Source organism: Ovis aries, chromosome 12, assembly GCF_016772045.2.
Source record: "Ovis aries strain OAR_USU_Benz2616 breed Rambouillet chromosome 12, ARS-UI_Ramb_v3.0, whole genome shotgun sequence".
In the NCBI taxonomy this organism is placed as follows: Eukaryota; Metazoa; Chordata; class Mammalia; order Artiodactyla; family Bovidae; genus Ovis; species Ovis aries.
This window is the reverse complement of record NC_056065.1, coordinates 842,066-869,777: the sequence shown is the minus strand read 5'-3', so window position 1 is coordinate 869,777 and position 27,712 is coordinate 842,066. Positions and strand designations below refer to the sequence as shown.

At 48.9% G+C, this 27,712-nt stretch overlaps 2 long non-coding RNA genes across 2 annotated transcripts; one reads left to right on the top strand and one right to left on the bottom strand.

The window, feature by feature from the left end:
• Positions 1 to 484: 484 nt before the first annotated feature.
• On the bottom strand, positions 485 to 3,902 carry LOC105613348 (uncharacterized). The gene is made up of 2 exons (XR_001043804.3): positions 3,805 to 3,902; positions 485 to 739 (listed from the first exon to the last, which is right to left on the bottom strand). It is a non-coding gene; the product is annotated as an uncharacterized LOC105613348 (long non-coding RNA).
• A 797-nt stretch (positions 3,903 to 4,699) lies between these two features.
• On the top strand, positions 4,700 to 25,369 carry LOC132657451 (uncharacterized). The gene is made up of 2 exons (XR_009595655.1): positions 4,700 to 4,941; positions 18,343 to 25,369. It is a non-coding gene; the product is annotated as an uncharacterized LOC132657451 (long non-coding RNA).
• Positions 25,370 to 27,712: the final 2,343 nt, after the last annotated feature.

The window sequence follows — 27,712 nt, the reverse complement described above, 5'->3', positions numbered from 1 at the left end:
AAACCCCCTTCATCTCCAGACAGAAAGCAAGAGAAGCGCTGCCGCAGATGTTGTTTTGGCAAAACCTTAGTGGGCTGGGCCTCCTGTGGCTGGGTGTCTGGGGTAGGCAGGAAGCTGGCATCACAGTTGTGATGGCCAGAAAGCCCCCTGGGAGGGGGCTAACGTGTGGAGAAAGACAGACCCAAGAAATGGGGACACGAGAAGAATCTAAAGAAGAGGTACTGTGGCGGCCAGCTCTGGCTTCAGGGCCCCAGGTGTTTCTCAGCTGAGCGTGGCTGCCAGCCTGGGGAGGCAGAGCACTTCATCCATGTGGTTCACAGAGCGGAGCCTGGTGGGCAGACTGGGAGTCACCTCCCCGAGCCACACACTGCGTATCTATAAGAGAGTGTGGGCCAGGAGACCCACCTTGCTGCTTCCATAATCTGTGTGAACCCCTAATGTGGGAACATGGGATCCGAGGACTCTGAAGTTATTCTTGGTAGCATTTAGTGTCATCCTCAACTGAGCTTTAATGAGAGCCCATAATGACAAGAGTAATCAGGTCAGGATAATAGCTGGGAAAATAATAATCAACATCCTTTCCCATGTTTCCTTCTGTGCTCAGCTCAAGGCTTCCTTCATGGCTCAGGAAACTCCCCTGAGGTTAGGAGTTGAGTCCCACTGAGTCAGACAGTCAGGTGGTCCTGTGTATTTTCAGCTGCTTTTCAGCATTAGAGATGTGGTCCCATGGTGAAAGCTCCTGAGGAGAGTGGAGAGAGGGATATTATGAGATATGTCTAATAGGGCTTTGAGAAGCTTGAGCCCCTGAAGTTGGGGAGAATGAATTATGTTCTTAGTGGGGATGGGTAAGCTCCTAGAAAGAGAACAACTCCCTGATGCCCAGGTTTTGAATTCAAAGAAGAATTTAGTTGTTCAGTCATGTCCGACTCTTTGTGACCCTATGGACTGCAGCACGCCAGGCTTCCCTGTCCTTCACTATCTCCTTGAGTTTGCTCAAACTCATGTCCGCTGAGTCAATGATGCATCCAACCACCTCATTCTCTGCCCCTCACCTTCTCCTTCTGCCCTCAATCTTTCCCAGCATCAGGGTCTTTCCCAAGCATCCTTATTTAAAAATGCATGTAAGTCCAGGAAGACACCAACCACCCTCTTCTAGCCAGATTCCAGGAGGAGGGAATCTGCCTAAGAATTTGAACAGACAGACGCTTTGGGCCCATCTCACTGAATTTGTAGAGAGGCACAGAAGTGTGGGTAGGGATTAAAAAGAGCTGAATTACCATGCAAAAGAAAACAGGAAGAATTGTAAGGAAAGGGCCTGAAATCCAGCTCATATAGCAAAAACACTCATGGATCAGCAACACATTTCCTAAACTAATTTGACTTAAGAAAAGAGAAGCTCAAAACTAGAGCCAACCTTGCTCCCAGAGGAATCTGGCATATTTTGAGGAGGGGCACTGGATTTGCTATAGGCCTTAGAATGAAGTTCTGAACCAGTCTTAGCTAGCACCTAAGGAGCAGGGGACCTCAGCTGACAAACGCCCATTGGGAATATGGCCGTAGGTGTCACGCTCAAGCGCCTGATCTTTAATGAGGACAACCACCTCCGAAAGGAGGGTAACTGCAACTCACACTGTGTAATTTACTTCTCAGCAACTCAGCAGAGTTTTCCCTGGCAGGGAAGGGGTTCTGTGGGGATCACTGAGCCAGGACGTGGAGAAAGAGGGCGAGGGGAGTATTGCAGAGATTTGTCTGACCTCCCATGCTTCAGTGCCATTTATGCATGAGTCATAGATCAATCACTTGACCCCAGGATCTGAACACCTTTTCTCCTCCTTGTTTTAAAGTGATCAAAAGGAAGGAAGCTTGGTCCCCATCCTCAAGGGTGGAAGGAGGAAGCTCTTCAGTCTACTTTGAAAGAAATGATTCCTGACCTCAAGAATCTCCAAGTGGGGGACAAGGAGGAGGCATGCATACTGAGGACATACACGCAAAGCTGCCAGCAAACATAGTCTGAAGTTAATGAAGGGGGTTGGAATGGAGGCAGCAGTAGACAGTTGGTGTCCAGTATGAAATAGCTTGCTGGCCCTTGAAGTTCTGAGCTAGATTTGCAGGTCTTATTAGGAGGGGCAGAAGACAGTCCAGTACTGTACAAGTATTCACATGACTGCTCACCCACTGGCTTTTGGCAATTCTGGTTTCCTTCCCGGGTTTAACTGGACAGGTCATCTCAAGCATGCGCACCACACTTGCTTACTAGTAGGGGCCCAAAACAGCCCATCGCTGCCACGGCAGCACAGACGGCAGACACCAAGTGATTTTGTTTATAAAGCTTAAACTTTTCCATAGGGTCAAAGGGCATCCCAGAGTGGCTGGGTGAGGCCCCAGAAAGGCAGGTTCTGGAAGCCAAGTCAGCATCTGGGCCTCTGTTGATCCCTTCCTTAGAAGGGGCACCTGAATAGGCTCTTCCAGGGTACATTGTCATCCTGCTTATTTAACTTATATGCAGAGTACATCATGAGAAATGCTGGGCTGGATGAAGCACAAACTGGAATCAAGATTGCCGGGAAAAATATCAATAACCTCAGATATGCAGATGACACCACCCTTATGGCAGAAAGCAAAGAACTAAAGACCCTCTTGATAAAAGTGAAAGAGGAGAGTGAAAAAGTTGGCTTGAGGCTCAACATTCAGAAAACTAAGATTATGGCATCCGGTCTCTTCACTTCATGGCAAATAGATGGGGAGACAGTGAAAACAGTGACAGACTCTTTTCTTGAGCTCCAAAATCACTGCGGATGGTGACTGCAGCCATGAAATTAAAAGAGCCTTGCTCCTTGAAAGAAAAGTTATGACCAACCCAGGCAGCATATTAAAAAGCAGAGACATTAGTTTGCCCGCAAAGGCCATCTAGTCAAGGCTGTGGTTTTCCCAGTGGTCATGTGTGGATGTGAGAGTTTGACTATAAAGAAAGCTGAGCACAGAAGAATTGATGCTTTTGAACTGTGGTGTTGGAAAAGACGCTTGAGGGTCCCGTGGACTGCAAGGAGATCCAACCAGTCCATCCTAAAGGAGATCAGTCCCGGGTGTTCATTGGAAGGACTGATGTTGAAGCTGAAACTCCAATTCTTTGGCCACCTGATGCGAAGAGCTGACTCATTGGAAAAGACCCTGATGCTGGGAAAGACTGAGGGCAGGAGAAGGGGACGACACAGGATGAGATGGCTGGATGGCATCACCGACTCGATGGACATGAGTTTGAGTAAGCTCCTGGAGTTGGCGATGGACAGGGAGGCCTGGCGTGCTGCAGTCCATGGGGTTGCAAAGAGTTGGACACGACTGAGCGACTGAACTGAACTGAGGGTACAAAGTGACCACCATAATTTTGCACAACACTTCACAGTTTCCAAAGCTGTTTTACAAGAACAAGTTGAACGCCCATTTGATGCTCACAACCACTCCATAAGGCAAGAACCTTCTATACTTCAGGGATAAGGAAAATGAGGCTGGCAGCAACTATGAGGTTTAAGGTTACCCAGCAGAGGCTAGGCTGTCCTTCCCACCACGCTGCACTGGCCTCTCCTCAGACTCTGGATCGGACTTGAGGGCCCCAGAGCGTGATGGGGATCATTTGAGTGTGTCTATCAAAGGCCAGCTGTCATCTGCATTTCAGTCCTGCATTGAACGGTTCAGGAGAAACACAAAGACGAGCATTCTGGGAGAAAGCGTCTGGGAAGGCTGCCTCCCTGGGCGGTCCAGCTCTCTGGAGGAGATGGAAATCCATCTCTTCTCTCTGAACTGGCTCACCTTTGCGGGACGGGGAGTCGTTTGGAAGACGAGAGCCTGGCCAGAGACCTCGGGCCGCTGTTGCGCGGCCTCTGGCCCCACGGAGCCCTCAGGAGTCTGCGCCCTACAAGGGCTGCGCTTCCGGCGGTCGGGTAGTCATGCGTAGCGGCCACGTCAGCGTCGGGGAGAGCGGCGGCCGCCACTCGGCTGGGAGAGCGGTGACGCTGGCCGGGGAGGGGAGGAGGAGGGGAGGGGAGGGGAGGAGGGGGAGGCCCTGATGAGGCTGGGGGAGCGGTGATGCTGGCGGGGGAGGGGGAAGGAGGGGGGAGGGGGAGGGGAGGGGAGGAAGGGGAGGCCCCGACGAGGCTGGGAGAGCCCTGACGCTGGCGGGGGAGAGGGAGGGGGAAGGAGGGGGGAGGGGAGGGCAGGGGTACGGGAGGAGGGGCGGGGGGAGGGGGAGGCCCCGACGAGGCTGGGAGAGCGGTGACGCTGGTGGGGAAAGGGAGGGGGAAGGAGGGGGGAAGGGAGGGGAGGAGTCGGGGGGAGGGGGAGGAGAAAAGTGGCGGGGGGAGGGGGCGGCCTCCACGAGGCTGGGAGAGCGGTGACGCTGGCGGGGGAGAGGGAGGGGGGAGGGGGGAGGAGAGGGGAGGAGGGGGGGGGGAGGAGAGGGGAGGAGGGGGGGGGGAGGAGGGGAAAAGTGGCCGGGGGAGGGGGGCGGCCCCTAGGAGGCTGGGGGAGTGGTGACGCTAGTCGGGGGACGGAGAGGTGGGAGGGGGATGAGGGGAGGGAGAGGGGGGAGGGGAGGGGGAGGAGCAGAGGAGGGGGGAGGGGGAGGGGCGGGGGAGGGGAGGGGGCGGCCGCGAGTCGACTGGAAAGCGGTGACGCGGGCGGGGGCGGGGCAAGGGGGAGGGGCGGGGGCGGGCCGGCAAGGTTAACTCTCGCGCCGGGGTGGCCAATTCTGAACTTCCTCTTTACTGTGTGTGTGTAAATGTGGGTTCACCTCGGGGGTCGCGTGCGTGACTACTTTCCGTCCCTGTGAGGGCGCGGGTGTTTGTATTCTGGCCAGTCTGTTTTGTCTCTAGTTGTCAAGCATGCCTATTTCACCTTACAGCCATGGTGTGTATTTTCGCCTTGGAGACAGATGAGCCACTTTGTTGGGTAAGACAATCGAAGCGCTCCATTGTTTCTCTTGCTAAACAATCGAAAAGAGTCTTGGTACTTGTGCTTCCAGAGACTCTCAGACCTCGACAGTCTCACTGGAGGCACTGCTGTCAGGCACTGGCTTCCCTTTAACCCAGCGGCCTCCTCTCGCTGACTCTGTGCGACCCCATGGACTGCAGCCCACCAGGCTCCCCTGTCCATGGGATTCTCCAGGCAAGAATTCTGGAGTGGGTTGCCATGTCCTCTTCCATGGCATCTTCCAAACCCAGGGATCGAACCCAGGTCTCCTGAATTGCAGGCGGATTCTTTAGCCTCTGAGCCACCAGCGAATCCCCCCACCGTCCTAGCCAAATCAAATAAAAACAGGTCAGCTCTGGAGCTGAAGGAGAAGAAGCAGAAAAGAAGTCAAGATGCCTAGGGCCAGGTGCTGAGTCACTTCAGTCATGTCTGAGTCTTTGTGACCCTATGGACTCACCCGCTCACCAGGCTCCTCTGTCCATGGGATTTCCCAGGCAAGAATACTGGAGTGGGTTGCCATTTCCTTCTCCAGGTCAGTAAACAGAAAAGGAAGAGAAATCACAAGAGAAGCTCAAGGCTCACATTTCAACCAGGCTTCATGGAGCCTCCAGTGTGGGGGTGGGGGTGGGGTGCCAGGAGTGGGGGACTGCTCATTTCTGAGTTCAGCTTGCCAGGGTGGAACCTCTTGGAGTGCCCCCCTCCCCCAGGCCTGCCTTGTCTCAACTGAAGTTGGGAGGGAGGAATGGGTGAGGGTAACAATGGGTGGTAAAGGGATTCTAAAAGGAAGCGAGGGGGGTTACACAATAGAGGGTGTGGCAGAAACAGGACATGGAAGAGTCAGAAAACCCAGCCAGAGGCTGGGGTGCAGGGGCACTTGGCTGCCGTACTGCAGGAGCTCAGGCATAGGGGAAAGTCCCCAGGGCCTCCCAGACTGTCCCTTTGCACCCACGCACTCTCCTTCCGCTAAAGACTCACTTCCTCTCTCGTTCCCCTGGTAGAGAACTGTCTGGGTGAAACTGTACACCACCCCAAGCTTTGGCCCCAGTCAGAGAGTGGGAGTCAGAGGCATGGAGACAGTGACCTTTCTTGTCACGGGATCTGCCCAGGATGTGGCCACTTTGCCCTTTGCCGTGGCTGCAGAAATCACCCTACTGCTGAGGCCTAGGCTGGTGGGGTGGGGGCAATGGTGGGGCAGTAAAAATGTTTTAAGCCTAGGAATTTAAGATAATGAAGAACAGTTCAGTTCAGTTGCTCAGTTGTGTCCGACTCTTTTCGACCCCATGGAATACAGCACGCCAGGCTTCCCTCTCCATCACCAACTCCTGGAGCTTACTCAAACTCATGTTCATCGATTCAGTGATGCCATCTCACCCTCTGTCGTCCCCTTCTCCTCCAGCCCTCAATCTTTCCCAGCATTAGGGTCTTTTCCAATGAGTCAGCTCTTCATGTCAGGTGGCCAAAGTATTGGCGTTTCAGCTTCAGGAACAGTCCTTCCAATGAATATTCAGGACTGATCTCCTTTAGGATGGACTGGTTGGATCTCCTTGCTGTCCAAGAGACTAGCAAGAGCCTTCTCCAACACCACAGTTCAAAAGCATCAGTTCTTCGGCACTCAGATGTCTTTATAGACCAACTCTCACATCCATATGTGACTACTGGAAAAACCAAAGCTTTGACTAGACGGACCTTCGTTGGCAAAGTAATGTCAGTTTTCCCCTCAGTAAGTCTCTCCCGTCAGGAAGCTTCCATAAGCTTCTTATCCTTCTCCATTGGTGTGCAGACAGAAAGAAAACCACAATCACAGAAAACTAACCAATCTGACCACATGGACCACAGCCTTGTCTAACTCAGGGAAACTATAAGCCATGCTATGTAGGGCCACCCAAGATGGACTGGTCATGGTGGAGGGTTCTGACAAAACGTGGTCCACTGGAGAAGGGAATGGCCAACCAGTATTCTTGCCTTGAGAAGCACATGAACAGTGTGGAGAACATTGGCCTTGCTTTCTCAGGCACCAGGTATAGAGGAATAAAACCAATGGGGTAGCATTTGTATCCAACCTGGGCAGTAGTGCAAGTGGTTACAAGAATGGCCTTGGGAGTCCCGTGAGGTCTCAGGAAGGTTCTGAATTTCAAGCTCCTTGTCTGAAAAATAGAAACAAAAATATTTATCTTATTGATTCTTTTGAGGGTTAAAGATGATCATGTTTCTAAAGCATTTTGTACATTAATCCCTTCCACAGTATTTATGTATCTGGCACAAGGTAAACAATAAATAGTAACTGTCATTACCAGTAATTGTGGTAGCAGTAATAGACGTCCTCTCCAGGCCCCACGTGGAAAGTTGGCCAGCAACACCAGGTGTTCCAGGGCTGCCTTTGGGTCCCTGTCCCTCAGTTTCCTTCCCCCTCTGATACCTCATCACCTCCACCACTTTCTCCTTCCGTCCTGATTCCAGCCGGGCCTCAAAGAAATGACAGTGAGTGCAGAACACAGAATAGGTGTTTCCATGCTGGCTATACCCTTCCTGGGGCCTCAAGCTCCTTGTCACTGAAATGGAGGAGAATCCTTTCTGGCTGGTGTCCGTTTTTGTGAAAGTCAAAGGACTAAAAAATTTGTGAAAAAACCTTGAAAACTGTCCCCCTGGACCGACTCTGCACTTGGCGAATTCTTTTTGAGCCGCAGCTCCTATACCTAACCACCCGCTCCCCCACCCCCCCACCACACACACACATGCGCGCGTGCCACACACACACACACGGACATGCACACTCACACACACACACGCTATGCTTCAGCCATCATGGTTTCCTTTAATCTAGTAGTGATGGAACCGGAAGGTGGTGGCACAGTAGATTTGGGGAAGCAGTCTGTGTCCTCTGGGAGCTTGTGGAGGACAGGAGGGCGGAAAGAGGGGAGGAGGGGAGCCAAGTCCGGGCCCTGCTCAGACTCAGGGATTCCTGCTGCTCCCATCACACAAAGCTCAAGATCAGCCCCATTTCTTCAGGGTACATTTGCTGATTGGTCTTCCTCTAGGTTTCCAGGGCTGGGAGAAAGCTCTGCCAGCCTCCAATCCCTGCCTCTCCATTCTTCCCAGGAGGAGAGCAAGTGTTCCAACAGGGAAGCCCCTTGGCAACAGGTTCTACTTCCTCATGCAAGAGATGTAATCCACCCCCACTCCTCTGCCCCACACCCTCACCCAGGCAGCCCATTTCCTCTCCTGCTGGTTCCTGGAAACAAAGAACCGCCCTCTTTGGTAGTAAAATAGGACACTGGTTCATCTTACGCCAGCTTCTGGCCTCCAAAATCCCAGACTCAGTCAGGCACCCCTCAGGCACCCCTCAGGCTGGGCCTCCACGCTCAGGCCTGGGGCTGTCCCCCCCATCTCTGTGGGGCGTGGAGCCGCCCCACGGGGTGGGCAGCCTGGCCCCAGCTTGGCCTGAGGACCCCTGGCTGCTCCTGCTGCTGTCCAGCTACCAGCCCTCATCAGCATGACCCCCTTACTTTTTACCACTGTGATTTTACAAGGCCTGCAGTGGTCCTTGCCCAAAGTTGGGAGGAAGCTGCCTTTGTAGAAGACAAGGTTTCCTGCTCCGTAAGCTTTTACAAGACTTCCCCAAGCAAACTGCCACATAAGAGAAAGAACTTGAGTCAGAAGCCACTTGAGTTCTTGGCCGCTCGGAAACGTCTCTAAGCCTCAGTTTCCTCGTCTGAGAAATGAGGGTGGAGGAATCTGTTTACAGAGTGGTCATCAGGGTCAAATGAGGTGTGGTTGTGAAGATGTAAGCGGTGTAAGCAGCACGTTGTTACTTCTGCCTGCCACTCACATAGAGCCCAGGTCACCACCATCTCCAAAAGGGAGAGACCTTCCTCAAACATCAAGTCTCCCCTCCTTGGGCAGCTACTGTGTCCTCAGGACTTACCCAGATTGTACCATGGAGAAGAGTGTCTGTTACTTAAGGGTGTGGAAACATCTTTAAGCTTTTTTCCATGGTTTGTGTGCTTGTCTTACCTGCTCCCCTTCAGGCATGGCTCAGATGGGAAAGAATCTGCCTGCGATGAGGGAGACCTAGCCAGATTTGATCCTTGTGTAGGGAAGATCCCCTGGAGAAGGAAATGCCAATCCACTCCAGTGTTTTTCTCTGGAGAGTTCCTTGGACAGACGAGTCTGGTGGGCTACTCCATGGGGTCGCAGAGTCAGATGCGACTGAGTGACTACACTTTCTTTCTTTGTGTGCTTGTCTGATCTGCTTCTACCTCTTTCTCAGCATCATGAAAATTTAAGCTCATTCCCGCTGTTACCCCACAGTGTAGAGTACCAAGTATACTGAACTGAAGTGTGTACTTGGGAGAGGGCAAAGAGCCAGGCAGCTTCCTGGGGGTAAAACTTTATTTTTAACACATGAGGCTTCATAAACAAGTCCATTTTTGTCTGTAGAGGGGTTTTGTATATTTTGAACTTATGGATCAAGCTAATTTGAGATCCACTAGGCATTCAAAAAGGCAGCTGCCTCCAGGAGGAGGCCAGATAGTGAAAGTCACTTGGTTGTGTCTGACTCTTTGTGACCCTATGGACTATACAATCCATGGAATTCTCCAGGCCGGAATACGGGAGTGGGTAGCCATTCCCTTCTCCAGGGGATCTTCCCAATCTAGGGATTGAACTCAAGTCTCCCGCATTGCAGGCAGATTCTTTACCAGCTGAGCCACCAGGCAACTGAGCAAAGCCAAGCCCTGCGGTAGGGTTGGGGGGGGGGAGTCCCTCCTTTTAGAGGATAAAGTTTCATGTTTCCAGCTCTGAAGAGTGTCCCTCCCAGGCCATCTCATCTCTCACAGATGTGGCAGAGAGCAAGCATACCCAGCAGCTTCCTGTCCAAAAGCTGCATGCCATCTGTGAGCTGCCCTTAGTTGCTGAGGCACATGAGCCCCTGGGGTGTGAATCCTTGGCCAAATAAACTCCCTGCTGCCTCAAGGAGCAGAAGGTTCTAGAAGGCACAGGATAGCTTTGTTCCTGGCTTATTAAGCAGACCTAGAACTGGAATGGAGACAGGTTTTGAATCTCTCTCCAAAGGTCCAGAGAAATTTCCTTGCAGTTGGTCATTGTAACAAGAGCTGCTCTTCATTCAGCAAGCACCCCCAGAATGATCTTCTGTAATAGAGTCAAAACTGTGTAATGAGGGGTCTAGGTTCGGGGTGTGGTGTCAGATTGCTTGGGCTCAAACCTTAGTTTGAACAAGCAACCTAATATTCTCTGTGCCTCAACCTCCTCATCTGTAAAATGGGAACTACAGGAGTTTCTATCACATAGGATCGTCTGTGACTGATGAGGTGAGGGGTACATAACACTTAGGCCTCAATGAATACTGTTATTATGAGGAAGAACTTTAAGAAGTCTCCTATTCTGTTTCTCTGCTATTATGAAAGAAAATTCTCTCCCTGATTCTGACACTTCACGCACACACACACACAAACACACACACATATCTTTTGGCTTCTGAACTCCTGGTTCAGCAAGAGCAAAAAGTTCAGTCCCTTCCTCTGGGTGATGATGGCATAGCAGTCGCTCTGGGCACCAGGAGGTAGAAGGTCTGAGAATCTTTTCAGTGTAAGAAGTCTGCCTGGCGGAGCATCCCTGACCTGGTTCTTTTCAGTCCCTCACCTGACATATTTTCTATGATGACGGCGTCTATACTCCAGAACTTTCACATATGTTGTGTCATTTAACCTCCATAATGGTCCCACGGAATAGCCTGTAAAGATATTATCAGAGAGGCCCCCTGGGACCTCCGCTCTAGTAGGCCACTCAGAGTGAGGAGGGGCCCGTCCAGCGTGGCCCTGGGCTATTCCACTGCAGAAGCTGCAAGGTGGCTCCATGGGGGCAGAGCTCAGGGTCCCACAAGGACAGGGGGACTTAATAACAGGTAGTGGGCTATTTGGGAGCAGACAGTGTGAAGGGAAAAGGGCTACTCCTTTCCCCTCCTCAAATCCTCTCACTTAACCCCTGACCTCGCAGGGTACAGGAACTAGGGGACAATATGGCTAGAACCCAGATCACAAAGCTGAGTGCCCTTCAGCCTACAAATAAGAAACGTCAGGTGCCCTGGGGGCGGCAGTGCTGGCCTGAATGTCCAAAGAGCTGCCTAGGTCCAGGTCCACCCTGGGCAGACTGTGTGGCTGAGAGTCAGTCACACAACCTCTGGTCACCCGAGCAGGGCTGTGTCCTGCCCTGCTCACAGAGAAGGGGGACAGAGGCTGCTCATCCAGCATGGAGCCTGCACTCAGAGCCCTGTGAACTTTCAGGCTCTGCCATCAATTTGCTGAGTGTCAGTCCCTTCCATTACACAGTGAGTGAGTGTGCTGAACCAACTGTTGCTAAGGCCCCTGTGAGCTTCAGCAGGCTGTGATGACCTTCTCTTCGCAAAATGACCTCAGTTCCTTTCATCTTTTGTAGTTTGCCTTTAGTTCATTGATCCAATTTACATCCTTAAAATTTTTTTTTTTCAGTTTAATTCAACATTCTCCAAACAACTCTTATATGCTAGACATCGAGCTGGGTACTAGAAAATCAGTGGTGCCAAGATAGCTATTTTCAAGATGCTTCCAGACTAGTGGGGTAAGATAGACAGTTCAGTTCAGTTCAGTTCAGTCGCTCAATCATGTCCGACTCTTTGTGACCTCATGAGGGGCAGTACGCCAGGCCTCCCTGTATAGCAACTCCCAGAGCCTAGCCAAACTCGTGTCCATTGAGTCGGTGATGCCATCCAAGCATCTCAAGCACACTGTAATGCTATCAGGGTTTCTGGAAGTCACAGGAGTCAGGGAAAAGATCCCACCAGGCCAAAGCGGGTGTCCCTGGGAAGAAACTCATCCCCCTCCAGGAGGAAGGGGAAGGAAGATTAACCTTGAGTGCTGACCTCTTTTGGCCAAACTCTGTGCTAGATATCATAAATGCTACTTCATTTCATCCTTATAACAATCTTTGGAATTAAGTATTAAGCCCATTTTATACTTGAACAGTGACTTAGCATGCATGCACATAATTGAGCAGACTAAGATTCAGGGTACTTAAAGCCATCAGTTCAGTTCAGTTCAGTTCAGTCACTCAGTCGTGTCCGACTCTTTGTGACCCCATGAATCGCAGCACGCCAGGCCTCCCTGTCCATCACCAACTCCTGGAGTTCACTCGAGTCAGGGATGCCATCCAGCCATCTCATTCTCTGTCATCCCCTTCTCTTCCTGCCCCCAATCCCTCCCAGCATCAGAGTCTTTTCCAATGAGTCAACTCTTCGCATGAGGTGGCCAAAGTACTGGAGTTTCAGCTTTAGCATCATTCCCTCCAAAGAAATCCCAGGGCTGATCTCCTTCAGAATGGACTGGTTGGATCTCCTTGCAGTCCAAGGGACTCTCAGAAGTCTTCTCCAACACCACAGTTCAAAAGCATCAATTCTTCGGCGCTCAGCTTTCTTCACAGTCCAACTCTCACATCCATACATGACCACAGGAAAAACCATATCCTTGACTAGACAGACCTTTGTTGGCAAAGTAATGTCTCTGCTTTTGAATATGTTATCTAGGTTAGTCATAACTTTTCTTTCAAGGAGTAAGTGTCTTTTAATTTCATGGCTGCAGTCACCATCTGCAGTGATTTTGGAGCTTCAAAAATAAAGTCTGACACTGTTTCCACTGTTTCCCCATCTATTTCCCGTGAAGTGATGGGACCAGATGCCATGATCTTCGTTTTCTGAATGTTGAGCTTTAAGCCAACTTTTTCACTCTCCACTTTCACTTTCCTCAAGAGACTTTTTAGTTCGTCTTCACTTTCTGCCATAAGGGTGGTGTCATCTGCATATCTGAGGTTATTGATATTTCTCCTAGCAATCTTGTGCTTCTTCCAGCCTTGCGTTTCTCATGATGTACTCTGCATATAAGTTAAATAAGCAGGGTGACAATATACAGCCTTGACGTACTCCTTTTCCTATTTGGAACCAGTGTGTTGTTCCATATCCAGTTCTGACTGTTGCTTCCTGACCTGCATATAGGTTTCTCAAGAGGCAGGTCAGGTGGTCTGGTATTCCCATCTCTTTCAGAATTTTCCACGTCAGCCTGACTTTAGAGGCCATGCTTTTTCTGTCCAACTGACAATGTGAAGGGCATGAGTAGTTGAGACTGAATGCTGCTCAGTATGAGCCCTGCTGACCTTTGCTAAATCTTCCTTGTCCCTCCCTCTGGCCAACAGGAGAAGTGCCACCTCTTTCTTCTATGGGTTGGTTTCCATCCATGTTTAATGGCCCAGCTGCTCTGGTCTCCCTGTTTCCCTGCAGACTAGCCAGGGAGTTTCACTGCAGCTGAGCAGCATGCTCTGACCTGTCCATGTTTAATGGCAGCAAGAATCTTATCTCAGTTTCCTAAACTGTTTGGGTTACCCTGGCACAGGGAGCTGGGCATTGGGGGAGGCAGCAGATGGCAGATTCTTCAGTCACTCCTTTGCTATGCAGAAGGAAGAGAAATTATTGGAGCATAAAATGTGAAAGGGCAGGAGGCATGGAGGGTGGCGTGGAGACACACTATAGTGGGGACAGAACACCCAGCTGCAGGTTTGTCTGGCTCTGACCGTTCTCTCCTCCACCCTGCCTCCTCTCAGCCATTTCCAGCAGCAGTTGCACTGGGTCTTTTCACTGCCCGTTCACAGAGTCTTCTTGGGAGACCCAAAACTTGTTGGGGAGGAGGTGTGAGTGGATGAATTTCTATAGGGCTTAAACACACATTTCTTTTAAGCCCAATCGTGTGCCCCCTGAACATCTGAATCTGTTTATTTCCAGTGGAAAACACAGCAACATTTGCCACTCTTTTTTTGAGTGTGTGTAGTTATTTATTTGTTTATTTATTTTTAAATTAAATTTTTATTTTTACTTTATTTTACTTTACAATACTGTATTGGTTTTGCCATACATTGACATGAATCCACCACGGGTGTACATGCATTCCCAAATATGAACCACCCCCCACCTCCCTCCCCATAACATCTCTCTTATGAACTGTTGAAAACAGGGACACAGATGTGTTGCAAAGGTTACACTGACCATATTTCAGCAGAACCCTGCCGCTAGCCCATGAGTCCTGGATCCTGCCGCTAGAGTGCCCTGAGTGGGGAGGACAGGGTCCAGTCCTACCCCCGGTGCCCATGGAATGCCTGGAGCAGATAGTCAAGGTCTATTTGGGGAGTAGAAAGTCATGATTCAAACACAGCAGCAGAGACCACTCAGATGTTATTTACAAGCCCAGTTTCCAAGCTGAGAGGGAGGGGAATGGATTTGCTGCCTTCTCCAGCCTCTCCTGCTCTCTGGCTTTCTTACACCCTGTCCCCAGTCCTTGCCTTTCTGTCTTCTTTCTACTACTCAAGAGCACCCAGGAACATCTTATGTGTCACTCACAGCTGGGAGCCCAGAGAGCATGTTCTCAGGACAGAGAGAGGTGCTTGGGAGTGGGGCCTAGGGCTCACCACCAGTGACAAAGGATCAAGAGAGGTTCCTAGTCATGGGATTGGCGGGGCAAGGGGGGCAGAGAGGTCCCACTGAGTGGGTTGACATGGCCCTGCCTCATAGGTCCTCTGTCTGGTGGAAGTTAAAGAGGGCAGGATCCTTTCTTAGGAAGACTTCTTGGGAAGCAGGTGGGAAATAAGGACAGGAAAGGGTGATTTCATATTTACTTCACTCCCAATTCAAATGGGAAGAAAGCCAGTTAAATAAGTAAAAAATGGCCAGCATACAAACAAATGTTCACAAACATTGGACCCTTGATTCCTAGGTTGGGATTTTGAAGGTTAAACCTCTAGAACTGGGAAATTCTGAATGACGTTCCTGAGACGTATCAGGACTGAAGGCATGATAGAGATGGAACTGATTCTGCTGTGAAAATGCTATGCTACCTTGTATACGTGGTGTTTACACACTGAGAAATCCCTTTTTCTGATCTGTTCATTGATCTCTCAGCACACAAGTTTGGCCTTCCCACCAACACTTCATAGTCTTTATCCCTGAAATAGCCCTGATTCTGAAATGCATGTCACATGTATAATAATGTTCCCTATCTTTAAATATTATGAGAATTAAATGAGATAATCCTTGGGGAATGCTTCGAACTGCACTTAGCACACCGTAAATATTATATTAAGGTGAGCTATTATTCCTGGAGGTAATAGTAAGAGGAAATAGGTAGACAATTTAGTTCCAACATCAAGGCATGTTGCTGTGTAGTCCCCCGTCCATAGTTAATCTGTGTACACAGTAAAGGAAAACTCCTCTGTTCAGCCCCTTCTGTGCCCTCGCATACACCAAGCCCTGAATATAACTGCATTCCATGTGTTTTTCTTTCATAAAGCCACAGACTCATGACTCAGGGGGCCTCTACTATAATGTAGCTACTGGCAGTTCAGTTCAGTTCCTCAGTCTTTGTCACCCATGGACTGCAGCACGCCAGGCCTCCCTGTCCATCACCAACTCCTGGAGTTTACTCAAACCCATGTCCATCGAGTCAGTGATGCCATCCAGCCATCTCACCCTCTGTTGTCCCCTTCTCCTCCCACCTTCAATATTTCCCAGCATCAGGATCTTTTCCAATGAGTCACTTCTTTGCATCATGTGGCCAAAGTATTGGAGTTTCAGCTTCAGCATCAGTGCTTCCAATGAACATCCAGGACTGATCTCCTTTAGGATGGGCTAGCTGGATCTCCTTGCAGTCCCCAGGACTCTCAAGAGTCTTCTCCAACACCACAGTTCAAAAGCATCAATTCTTCGGCGCTCAGCTTTCTTCACAGTCCAACTCTCACATCCATACATGACTATTGGAAAAACCATAGCCTTGACTAGACGGACCTTTGTTGGCAAAGTAATGTCACTGCTTTTTAATATGCTATCTAGGTTGGTCATAGCTTTTCTTCCAAGAAGTAAGTGTCTTTTAGTTTCATGGCTGCAGTTACATCCGCAGTGATTTTGGAGCCCAAGGAAATAAAGTCTGTCACTGTTTCCATTGTTTCTCCGTCTATTTGCGATGAAGTGATGGGACTAGATGCCATGATCTTAGTTTTCTGAATGTTGAGTTTTAAGCCAACTTTTTCACTCTCCTCTTTCACTTTCATCAAGAGGCTTTTTTGTTCTTCTTCACTTTCTGCCATAAGGGTGGTGTCATCTGCATATCTGAGGTTATTGACATTTCTCCCAGCAATCTTGATTCCAGCTTGTGTTTCATCCCTCCCAGCATTTCGCATGATGTGCTCTGCATATAAGTGATGTAGGTACTGGCAGATGAAGGTAAATTAGACAGAGTCTGTTCTGTCAGCTGATGCCACTAGTGGTAAAGAACCCACTTGTCGATACAGGAGACATAAGAGACATGGGTTCCATCCCTGGGTTGGGAAGATTCCTTGGAGGAGGGCATGGCAACCCACTCCAGTATTCTCACCTGGAGAATCCCATGGACAGAGGAGTCTGGTGGGTTACAGCCCATAGGGTCACACATAGTCAGATACAACAGAAGCAACTTAGCACGCACGCGCATACTGTCAGCAAACTCACAGTCTACTTAGGGTGGAAGAAAGGAGGATGTCTGTGAAGGGTCCACTGACTGTGCAGCAGCCAGCCTGGCCATTGGTGCTCAGGTGATGGTACTGCCCCCTGGTGCTCCTTAGGGCTCCAAGAAGGAAAGGGGGCCTGCTGGGTGAGAAGAGGCCTATAGAATGGACGGTGATTATAAGGCAAAAGGAAGGAAGTCCTGGGAGGGGAGACAACGCACTCCTTGTTTTAAGCCCCATCACAATGTACCCCTACTCTGTACAGAGTGGCCCAGCACTTAGGTCAGCCGGAGAAAGGCGCATAGGTGACTCGGGAGGAATGCTCCAGGATTGCTCTGCCAGTGGCTTCTGGAAGTCCCTGGAGGGCAAGGGTAATCTCACTGTAAGAGGATTACTATCTCTCTGCCCTCGCCTCCCTCAGTAATGAGCTCTTAGTGTGGAGGGCTTTGGATAAGGATTTACTCATAGGATGAGTACTTATAACGCACTTACTCTGTGTCACGTGTTTATGCATTGGGAATACAGCAATGAATAAAACAGATAAAAAATCCTTTCCTGGTGTGTACAAGGGGGTGGTGGAGGATCAGATAATACACAGGATAAGTAAATGGACTATGTGCATTCTTTGTTAGATTACATTGTGGTAAGTGCTAAGGAGGAAAATAGAGCAGGGGAGGGGGTGAAACTTGAGACCAGGTGGCTGGGTTGTGAGAAGGCTGCAATCCCCGCCCCAAGGAGGCCACTATCTGATGGGTGGCTCTCATTTAAGTATAAAGAAGAATCTCCTGGCTTGCACAGAGAGTCTGATAGTAGGCCTGGAGCCGGGCCCAGAAGTGTGATGTCATGGACCCACACTGAGGGCATTGCTTTTTTGGGAAAACAAGTCCGAGAAGGATAGCACTGATTTTTTCCTGAGAAAGTAACCTGTGGGAACCCCAAGAAAATGGAACAAAAGGCAGCTTCAGCAGTGTCCCCCTGCCTTCAAGTCCTAGGGTATCTTCACATGCCGCTCCTTCCTGGAGTCTGTACTATGCCCCTGTCTCTCTAGCGAATAGGAGGAACTTGGAGTTCCCAGCCAAGCCCTTTACTGGGCAGGGCAGAGCTGGGTTGAGCTGGAAAAAGAGGAAAATCCAGTCTGAGGACAGAAGCATGGTTTGGGGTTCTGCTTCCTGAGTCAGCTCTGACTGCCTAGAGACAGCAAGGAGTGGCCCAAGCTCAGCCCAGACACTGCTGTCCCCATATTTTATAGCAATCTAAGTTTTCATCTTTTCATTTCAACAAAGTACTTACTGAGCACGTACTTTGTGCCAGATATGGTTCTAGATATGGTTCACAGCAGTGAGCAAAACAGGCCTCCGCCTTCTTAGAGCTTATATTCTATGAGGGGAACAGATGGTGAACAAAATAATAAAAATGTCTTTCTGTTAATGATAAGGGCCAATAATAAAGAGGGAAGTGGGACAGAGAGTTCAGTGAATATTGTTGAAAGCTTAGATGGAATAGCCAGTGAGAGTCTCCTGGAGAACGTGACTTTTGAAAATGAAGACTTTAAGTAAGCAAAGGAGGCATGAGGCTTTCTGGAGAAATAGAATTCCAGGCCAAGGAAATGGCAAGTGCAAAGGTACTGGGGCAGGGTGGTATGCAGCAGGTTTGAATTATAACACTTTGGCCATTGTGGCTGAAGCTGGGAAAGCAAGGGGGCAAGTGAGGAGATGGAATCAGAGGTAGCACCAACCTTGTTGTCTGCAGTGGGGAAGGGAAGTCAAAGGCGGATTGTGGCAGAAGGGTGATCTAATTTGATTTATGTTTTTAAAGGACTGCATCTGGCAGCTGTGTTGAAAATAGATATGGGACAAGGAAGGAGGCAGAGAGACCAGAGAGGAGGCCACCAGAACATGTCTGTGAGAAACGACTGCAGTTTGAATTGGGCTGTTAGCAGTCAAAAGGTAAAAAGTGGCTGGATATTTTAAAGGAGGATCCTGCAGGATTTGCTGACAGACAAAATGTGGGTTTTGAGAAAAATAGTATGTGCCGCTGCCAGAAATACCAGACCATCCCACCTGCCTTCTGAGAAATCTGTATAAGGGTCAAGAAGCAACAGTTAGACCAGGACATGGAACAACAGACTGGTTCCAAATTTGGAAAAGAGTACATCAAGGCTGTATATTGTCACCCTGCTCATTTAAGTTATGTGCAGAGTACATCATGAGAAATCCTGGGCTGGACAAAGCACAAGCTGGAATCAAGATTGCCGGGAGAAATATCAATAATCTCAGATATGCAGATGACGCCACCCTTCACAGAAAGCAAAGAGGAGTTGAAGAGCCTAAAATTTGGTTTAAAATTCAACATTCAGAAAACTAAGATCATTGCATCCAGTCCCTTCACTTCATGGCAAAGACAGGGAAACAATGGAAACAGTGACAGACTTTATTTCCTTGGGCTCCAAAATCACTGCAGATGTGACTGCAGCCATGAAACTAAAAGACACTTGCTTCTTGGAAGAAAAGCTATGACCAACCTAGATAGCATATTAAAAAGCAGTGACATTACTTTGTCAACAAAGGCCGTCTAGTCAAGGCTATGGTTTTCCAGTGGTCATGTATGAATGAGAGAGCTGGACCATAAGGAAAGATGAGCACCGAAGCACTGATGCTTTTGAACTATGATGTTGGAGAACTCTTGCGAGTCCCTTGGACTGCAAGGAGATCCAACCAGTCAATTCCAAAGAAATCAGTCCTGAATATTCATTGGAATGACTGATGCTGAAGCTGAAGCTCTAATACTTTGGCCACCTGATGCGAAGAAGTGACTCATTGGAAAAGACCCTGATACTGGGAAAGATTGAAGGCAAGAGGAGAAGGAGACGACAGAGGATGAGATGGTTGGATGGCATCACTGACTCGATGGACATGGGTTTGAGTAAACTTCAAGAGTTGGTAATGGACAGGGAAGCCTGGAGTGCTGTAGTCCATGGGGTAGCAAAGAGTCAGACATGACTGAGCAACTGAACTGATGCCAGGAAATCGCTTGCATGCACATCATTAAATTTTCACATAAGTGGAATTCTCAGGTGGCTCAGTGGTAAAGAATCCTCCTGCCAATCCAGGAGATGTGGGTTTGGTCCTTGGTCCTGCAGGATCCCCTGAAGAAGGAAATGGCAACCCACTCCCATGTTGTTGCCTGGAAAAGAGGAGTCTGGTGGGCTACGGTGAATGGAGTCTCAAAAGAGTCAGACACGACCTAATGACTAAATAACAAAAACAGCAACCTTACAGATTAGGAGATTGGCAGAGAGGCTAAGCAACTGGAAAAATCCTGTGACTAGCAGGTGGTGGAGCTGGTGTTTCAATCCAACCTTCCACCAAAAGCAGGCCCCGAGCCCTTAGCCGCTGTAAACATCCCATCCATCCACTCACTAGCTCTCCAGTACACATCTACTCTGCTGCAGGCACTGGCCCAGATGTTGAGGAGGCAGAAATGAGTAAGAGAGTTTTTGACCTTGGAGAGGTCATATGGGAGGAAGAGACAGATATGAATAGAAATACAACAGTGAGGTACGAGGGCAGAGTCCTAAACCCTCAGAGGAATGCGCAACTATGTCCCTGGGGACAGTGTGAGCTGGATTTGGAGACCAGGTAGGACTCTGCCAGGAGAATAAGGGATGGAAAACCTTTCCGGGCTGGGGGAACCACATGTCAAGGAGAGAAGTATGAGGCAGTCTGCTGCATTCAGAAGACTGGACATACGGGATTTGGGAGAGGTTCAGGGAGCCCTGGGAAGCAGGACTGGGGCTGGAGCAGTTAGCTGGGCAGTCAGGCCTTCGGGGAAAAGCTTACCCTGAGGACAAGGGGAAATCCCTGCAGTCTTCCAGAGGGAAAAGAGGTGTTTAGGTCTGTTTTCCAAAGATCTCTCTTCACATCACAGGTGGATGCCAGGGAGAAGACAAAGTTTTCCCTGTTTCAGGAAGACGCGACTTGGGGAATCTGGTGAAACAGCGAGAACTGGCACCTGTTTCTGGGAAACAAACAGTGCTTTCCCACGTTTGTGCGCGTCAATAAATATGCCCAGCACTGGGCTGGTATTCATACAGGGCCGTGACAGCAGCCTGCCACACTCCCTGAGCTGCTCTGCCTCTTTCCTCCCTTCTCTTGGTGTGCCTTAGTCCCGTAGAGCGCCAAACTTCACCACCCATCAGGCAAGGCCAGTTTCTGTCTTATCACTATTTCCCTCGCACACTAAAGTGAGTATTCAAACTGCAGTACAAAGGATGTGAGTTTGGCCTAAGGAGGGAATATGAAACCGTCAGATTCAGGCTGAGTGTGGACTGACTCCTAGCGGTGAGAAGTGGGACTTTGTTTGAAAATCTGACCCACGTCCAGTAGTTCAAGAACCAACCTGGTAGTGAATGTCTGAGAAAACTCTTGTCCCATCCACATCTGTGATCCTTCAAGTTAGATCAGTGTTTAGAGACGGAGACAGAGAAATACACATGTATGTGCATATATTTTATATATATATATATATACACACACACAAACACAGGTGTATGTAAGCATGTATTATATATGTATATTTGTATCTATGGAAAGAGACAAAGACAGACACAGGAAACAGGCAGAGACAGACAGAGATAGAAGATGGGGCAATCAAATATTTTCAACCATGATAATCCTCAAGGTCCCCGTTAGGGCAGACCTGCTAAAATTGGTTCACAGAATTAACGTTGATATGCAGCGGAGTCCAGCCCGATTCCCCTTCCATATTCCTAGCTCAGAAATTGGTATCCGCTTCTCTCCCTTATTGTCAGCTCTGGAGCAAACAAAGCAAAGCAAAAAAACCCGAGTTAGAGTGAAACAGGGAAAACTCAGACTCACAGGGATTCTCAGAGCGGAGGTAGGCTCTCAGTCAGTTCAGTTCAGTCTCTCTCTCATGTCTGACTCTGCGATTACATGGACTGCAGCACGCCAGGCCTCCCTGTCCAGGGCCAACTCCCAGAGCTTGCTCAAACTCATGTCCATCAAGTCGGTGATGCCATCCAACCATCTCATCCTCTCTCATCCCCTTCTCTTACCTTCAATCTTTCCCAGCATCAGGGTCTTTTCAAATTAGTCATTTCTTCACATCATGTGGCTAAAGTATTGGAGCTTCAGCTTCAGCATCAGTCCTTCCAATGAATATTTAGGACTGATTTCCTTTAGGATTGACTGGTTGGATCTCCTTGCAGTCCAAGGGACCCTCAAGTGTCTTCTCCAGCACCACAGTTCAAAAGCATCAATTCATCAGCGTTCATCTTGCTTTATAGTCCAACTCTCACATCCATACATGACTACTGGGAAAACCATAGTTTTGACTAGACAGACCTTTGTTGGCAAAGTAATGTCTCTGCTTTTGAATATGCTGTCTAGGTTGGTCATAGCTTTTCTTCCAGGGAGCAAGCCTCTTTTAACTTCATGGCTGCAGTCACCATCCGCAGTGATTTTGGAGCCCAAGAATTCTCTCACTGTTTCCACTGTTTCCCTATGGGCTTTTCCACCCATGGGCTCTAGGTGAGTGTTCACACCATCATGGTTATCTGGGTCATGAGGATCTTTTTGCATAGTTCTTCTGTGTATTCTTGCCACCTCTTCTTAATATCTTCAGCTTCTGTTAGGGCCATGTCTGTCGTTTATTGTGCTTCTATTCTGTTCCAGGCCAAAGAATTCAGGTTTCTGACAGCTCTTCTCAAGGCTGAGCCCTTCTCAGTGGTCGGGACCTGGGTGGGGAAGGGCTGGCCACCCACCTGCTCTCTGGAGCACTAGGCTTGGCATCTCTCACCGGGCAGCCAAGCTGGGCTGTGTGTCAGCCACACTGCCCTCCTTGGCCTTCTGGCTTGTCTGGGACCAGTAGAAACTGAGCTTATCTTGGGAGAGAGCTGAGTCCTGTTCTCCATATGACTTTAGAGTGAGGGATATGGTCCCTTACCGTTTAAGCCCCAATCTCTTTATCTGTAAAACGGGAATAAAATATTTGTTACTGCATGATATTACACCCACAATCTAAAAAAATAAAAAAAGGCACAAACAAAACTCCAAGCTCATAGATGCAGAGAACTGGCTGGTGGTTGTCATTGGAAGGCTTTGGGTGAGCAAAATTGGTGAAGGGGGTCAAAAGGTTATCAAATTAGTAAGTTATGGGGATTAACTAATGTACAGCATGGTGATTACAGTTAATAATACTGTATTGCCTATTTGAAGTTTCTAATAGAGTAGATCTTAAGCGTTCTTATCCCAAGAAAAACAAATTTTTCTAACTGTGTATGGTGGTAGATGTGATCATTTCACAGTATATGCAAACGCCAAATCATTATATTGTATGCTTAAAATTAAAATGTTATATGCCAATTATACTTCAATAAAGATTTAAAATTTAAAAAAAATCTGTTCTCCATTTTACAGATGATGAAACTGAGGCAGAGAGGTTAGGTCTTCTCCCCAGGATTGGACCTAGGCCATCTGGCTCTGCAGTCTGTGCCTCTAACCTCACTTCTTTGCTGCCTTTCTTCATTCCCAGAATCAGTGAAGGGCTGCTGCAGTGTAATGAAAGCTTTTGATTAAGGATGTGAAACTCTAATATCTGAATAAAGCCATTCACTTTAACACTAAGTTTAAATTCCAGTTGCTTTGGTTGCATCGACTTTGGGTTGGAAGACAGTTGCCTCCATGTCGAGGCTGGTGTAGGGCAAATCCTTGTTTAGAACCTAGGCCACAGTATAGACTGCTCCTTACCCAACGCCAGAGCACTGAAGCTGTGGAGGCGGTAAACCTCACAGCATTAGGGAGTGGAGATGGTTGACTGCAGTCTACAATCTGGTAGAATTTTAATTAAATGCTCAAGATATAAGTCATTATACATTTAGTACTTGTCACAAAACCTCTTTTGAGTCTTGTGGTTTAGGGACCATTAATAACAGTTGCTGAACTGTGAAGAGCAGCCACCAAGCCCCTCCCGTACGCCTGTGCCAGCAGCAGGGCTCGTCGGACGTGTGGAGCCCAAGCGCCCAAGCGCGGGCGCTGCCGCTGTCGTACGCAGCTCACACGCTTGCGGCTGCTGCTAGGCCGCTTCAGGCCTGTCTGACTCTTTGCCACCCTGTGGACTGTAGCCCACCAGGTTCCTCTGTCCGTGGATTCTCTAGGCAAGAATACTGGAGTGCGTTGCCATGCCCTCCTTCAGGGGCTCATCCTGGCCCAGGGATCAAACCTGTGTCTCTTATGTCTCCTGCATCGGCAGGCAGGTTCTTTACCACTGGCACCACCTGGGAAGCCCACTGGCTCCAATCGCAGCAGACGGGCAGCAGATATGAGTGTGCTTTCTTGGAGGCTATGCCTGAGGTGGTGTCCCTGAGAAGACCTATTCTGAGACTGCCTGCCTCCTTCAGGAGTTTGTGTACAGAGAGTGTGGGGTGGGGGTAGAGGCAGGGAGGGGGTCTGTCAGGGAGAAGAAAGGCTCTTCAGAAAGGCCTCAGCTTCTTCTCCACCCACCCGACCCCGAATCCCCAGACTCCTGGAGAGCCCTCAGGTCTCCAGGCTAGAAACGCCCTGGTGATGTGGGAGGGCTCAGGGAGCAGACCGCCCTGCAGGGCATCCTTCCCACCCCCTCTCCTCATATCACACTGTGTGCCAAGTGGATGCTCCGAAGGGGGACAAGTGGGATCTAAGACAGTGGTGGGGGAGACACATGAGGGGACGGGTGTGAGTAGACCTGGTCCAAGTGCTCACAGGGAACCTCCCCTGTCTTCCTCTTTGTGAAGTTAACTTTTCCACCCATGGGCTCTAACAGCAATTCAGTTATAAGATCTCCAGAGATAAGTCCACGTGCCTATGGACACCTTATTTTTGACCAAGGAGGCAAGAATATACGATGGAGAAAAGACAATCTCTTAAACAAGTGGTGTTGGGAAAACTGGTCAACCACTTGTAAAAGACTGAAACTGGAACACTTTCTCACCATACACAAAAATAAACTCAAAATGGATTAAAGATCTAAATATAAGACCGGGAACTATAAAACTTCTAGAGAAAAACATAGGCAAAACACTCTCCGGCATACATCACAGCAGGATCCTCTATGACCCACCTCCCAGAGTAATGGAAATAAAAGCAAAAATAAACAAATGGGACCTAATTAAAATTAAAAGCTTTTGCACAACGAAGGAAACTATAAGCAAGGTGAAAAGACAGCCTTCAGAATGGGAGAAGATAATAGCAAATGAAGCAACTGACAAAGAACCAATCTCAAAAATATACAAGCAGCTCATGAAGCTCAATTCCAGAAAAAATAAGTGACCCAATCAAAAAATGAGCCAAAGACTAAACAGACATTTCTCCAAAGAAGACATACAAATGGCTAACAAACACATGAAAAGATGCTCAACATCACTCATTATCAGAGAAATGCAAATCAAAACCACAGTGAGGTATCATCTCACGCCGGTCAGAATGGCTGCTATCAAAGAGTCTACAAACAACAAATGCTGGAGAGAGTGCAGAGAAAAGGGAACACTCTTACACTGTTGGTGGGAATGCAGACTAGTTGACAGCCACTATGGAGAACAGTGTGGAGATTCCTTAAAAAACTGAAACTAGAACTCCCATACGACCCAGCAATCCCATAGCTGGGTGTACACACCAAGGAAACCAGAATTGAAAGAGACACGTATACCCCAATGTTCATCGAATCACTGTTTACAATAGCTAGGACATAGAAGCAACCTAGATGTCCATCGGCAGATGAATGGATAAGAAAGCTGTGGTACATATACACAATGGAATATTACTCAGCTATTAAAAAGAATGCATTTGAATCAGTTCTAAAGAGGTGGATGAAACTGGAGCCTATTATACAGAGTGAAGTAAGTCAGAAAGAAAAACACCAATACAGCATATTAACACATATATGTGGAATTTAGAAAGATGGTAACGATGACCCTGTATACAAGACAGCAAAAGAGACACAGATGTATAGAACAGTCTTTTGGACTCTGTGGGAGTGGGCGAGTGTGGGATGATTTGAGAGAATAGCACTGAAACATGCATTTTACCATATGTGAAACAGATCGCCAGTCCAGGTTCGATGCATGAGACAGGGTGCGCAGGGCTGGGGCACTGGGATGACCCAGAGGGATGGGATGGGAGGGAGGTGGGAGGGTTCAGGATGGGAACACATGTACACCTATGGCTGATTCATGTCAATGTATGGCAAAAACCACTACAATATTGTAAAGTAATTAGCCTCCAATTAAAATAAATAAATTAATTAAGGAAAGAAAAGATCTTGTCATTAGTATGCTCCAGTTACACCATGGTTACATAGACAAGGCCTCTGAACTTGAAGCTTGTAAAACCTACACCACTACCCTAATGACAAAGCGGTTACCATTTCTTAAGTTCCCCCACACGCTGGACAAGGTGTCACATACCTCCCAAGTCTAATCCGCTTCAGCAATTCTGCGTTGTTCTGTGATTGTCTCCATCTAGCAGATGAAGAAGCTGAGGATTAAGTAACCTGCCAGGGACACACAGTCAGAGGCTGGTAGAGCTGAGATTCCAATCCAGGTTGCTCCAGAGTCACCTTTCTTCAAGCTTCCAGAACATCCTGCTTCTCCTTCACTTGATCTGATGGACCGATGAGTCCTTCAGAATGGGCTGGCTCCGTTTGCTTGGGCTCTGCTTTTCTCAGCATCCCCATGGGGGAATGGGTGGCTTCAGCAAATTCTCAGCACTAGCCTTAATGACAAACGTATGCTGCCTGTAAACGAGCATATTGGGTGTCTGTTTGCCCATCCACCTCCTGTGTGTTTGGTTGGTGTAAGCTAGGTCTCCATATGTGAACCAACTTGAAAAAAACAAGTTCTAGACAAGTTCTAGACAGGGTTCTGTCTCTGGGAGTTGGGGGCAGAGGCTACCTAAAAAACTAGTTGAGGCTTGGAATGTGGAATCAGAGCTTCTTGCTGTGTGTCCTGCGGTTAGCTATTTCACTTATCTGAACTTTATTTTCTGAACTATGTCACAGAATAAAGGTAAATGCAATAACTCAGTGAGCTAAAGTGCTTTGTGCTCTTCCGTGGGTTATGCTGACAGTTGCATGTCTGCCCGGCACTGACCCTGGGTCCCTCTGGGGCGGGAGCTGTAGCGGGGCCTTGCTCCGGTCATCTACCCAGATCGTTTTTCTGCCTCCTCAGTGTGAGCATCACTTCCTTCCAGTTTCTCTCCAGTGGGAGTATCACTTCCTTTTAGGTGTTGGGAGGCAGCCCCAATACCTCTCCTCAAGCAGAAGCCTCCTACATAGCTTGTCGCTCCATGGGAATAGTGCAGCACCCACCCTACTCGGCAAGCTCCTTGTCTGTACCCTCAGCTTGGGGAGGACAGGCCCACAGTGGCCCTTGGGTACGTGTTTGAAAGGCGATGATGACCTGGGCAGTCAGAAGACCGGAGAGCCGCTGACCGGGCCATGGGAAGGGGCTCAGCAATTTGTCTGAGTTTAAATGCTTTGTGGTTTAGATTCATCTCTGCCTTACATGGCCGCAGGCCCCTTTGTAACAGCCTGATTTATCCTTGGTGGAAAATGGTCCTGCACTCTGTTCCCTCCCATGGTTTTCTGAGAGGAAGACAGCATCCCTCCCCTGGGCCAGGAGCTCCAGGGCAGGGGCTCAGCTCCCCCGCCCACTCTCATCAGATCACCTAGCCAGGCAGCCTCTCTCTGGGACTCAGCAGGGAGAGAGGCCAGGTTGGCTGACTTGACTTGAGCAATGACTTGCCTCTGGGCAGGACAGTGATCTCACTGAGCTTTTTATTTTGTGTTTTGTTTTGCCTTCTTGTCCAAGAACCCAAGGGCTTTATTGCAATCTCTTGGCTCCGTTCCTCTGGCCAGAGAAGCAAGGGAGACTTCTTTTGTCCTGGGCCCACGATCACCTGGAGAGCAGGAAGGAGAAGGGGTGGAGGGAAGTGGGTGGGGAGCTCCCGCAGGGGTCAGGGGCTGGACTTCCTCCCAGGACTGTCTCTGTGCCTGGTCCATTCTCCCGCAGGGCCTACAGAATAACTCCTTTCTGGGCTGGACAAGGAGGTGAATGGTTCTGGACTCCAGTGCAGCATTAGCAGCCTCTCTGAGTGCTAAAGTGTGCAGCCTGGCCGCTGCCTGGGGCCTCGGA